Source organism: Tigriopus californicus, chromosome 7, assembly GCF_007210705.1.
Source record: "Tigriopus californicus strain San Diego chromosome 7, Tcal_SD_v2.1, whole genome shotgun sequence".
NCBI lineage: Eukaryota > Metazoa > Arthropoda > Copepoda > Harpacticoida > Harpacticidae > Tigriopus > Tigriopus californicus.
The window spans coordinates 15,125,655-15,127,408 of record NC_081446.1 but is presented as its reverse complement, the minus strand read 5'-3'; the positions used below and the strand labels follow the sequence as shown (position 1 = coordinate 15,127,408).

Sequence of the window (1,754 nt, the reverse complement as noted above, 5' to 3'; positions counted from 1 at the left end):
GCCCTGATTAGGGTTATAACCGGAGGCCTTAAGATAGGTCTAAGAAATTTAAGCCCATGTACTAGGTGCTCTCCATCTTTGAGAGCTATCAAGGTAGTTTTACCTAGTGCTTGGGTCAGGAGTTCCATGTCTCCGTTCACCACGGGAATTCAATAAGTCAGGACCTTTCACCCCTGGCTGGTGGACGGAACAGAAGTCACCACCTATAATGTCTTCCTCCAGGATACTTCCTTTATGCAAGATGTTTGTGAGGTCTGAGGAGACAAAGTGATCATTGTGCGTGGTTGACTAATAGAGGACACCAATGAGGCATCCTTGACATGGGAAGAGGAAGGATTTAAAAGAGGGGCCCATCCATTGGACTGAGTTTATCAGGCAGATCAGGGCTACTGATAGTGGGCGTGCCATCACTCACTGGTGTCACAGGTCAAAACTATTGCTTGTAATTCAATTTCAATTGAATTTTAAAGGATTGGAAAAGCGCACGTCCATCATTAAGGCCTTCAGCTGACGAAGTGAGACGTGAAGATTGATCCCAAAAAAACAAATCGGTTTGTTTCAGGATTGAAACTGATTTCGGGATGGAAAAGCGATGAAGTTTTCATCCTGAGCAAACTAGGAGTCTATCTTCCATCCTGAAACTAGATTCAATCTCAAATTTCTCCGTAGTGTAAATGGCAACAAAAGTGACAAGAAAAAACAGCGAGAAAAGGTTGAGAGATACTATTGGGATCTTTCCGAATTCCAGTCTGTCCACCCATTGTGGTCCGTCCATCCCACAGATCATATATAATGAGGATTGGCTTTTGGCCCGACCGGGCCCGACCTCAGCCAGAGAAATATGCACTTGGCGTCAGCAGATCTGTACACCAAAACAGACAAGAGCGACTGGCTCATCACTTCTAACGACCTAGAATTGCGCGCTCCTGACAGAGCGCAGTCAATGACAAGCTCACTCAAAATCCGGCCACCCTGGCCAAAGAAAATGAGTGAGTCACTAGACACCTTGCTAGACACCAAAATGAATTTACCAGCCCAAGAAGGCAAGCGATTCATTTTCTTCACGCTGTACCATGTCTCGACAGGTTTAGACATTATATGATGGTCTGTGGTGCATCATCCGTGGTCTGTCCACTGGGAATGAAGTGCCGTAAAAAAGGCGATTTTCCAACGCCAAAATAATAATACGTTGAGTGGGTTGGTGCTCGATTTATTATAAAGGAGGATTTTAAGGAACTAACTAACTTTTTATCTGATCGCATTTTGCATGTGATGCCTATTCTGTCACTAATACTATATTTTATTACCGTATTAGGGCAGAGCTCGTGGAGACATTTCAAAACATACAGTATTAGGTAATGATTGTACCTACGCTGACCACTATTTAATTCTAAGTATTGAGGTCGTTCCCAACAACTTAGGCGGTTCATCCCCGCAATAGATCTTGTAAAAGAACTTGGCACTTTTTTAATCTTATTCCAACCCCCAGCTGTCATGGTTGCCCAAATTTTGAAAGCACATTCTAGATGCATTTGGACAATTGATTGGCAGAGTTTTTATTGTATATGCATGAATAGGAACTAAACAATTGTCATGAGAGAACCACACCCTGATCCCAAAGAGGGACCCATTTGTATATTATGTTCAAGTCATTTTGTAGGCCTGCTTGGTTCCTAGAATTTCTAGCAAACACTGGCTTAACATCATTAGCATAGGAAGATATTCAAAACTGGAGGAAGAATCCATGTAGGAAT

The 1,754-nt window shown here is 42.8% G+C and overlaps 1 protein-coding gene across 1 annotated transcript in view; it reads left to right on the top strand.

Moving 5' to 3' along the window:
* LOC131884060 (uncharacterized) overlaps positions 1 to 1,754 on the top strand; it is a 6,053-nt gene that overhangs the window by 911 nt on the left and 3,388 nt on the right. The window lies entirely within an intron of this gene.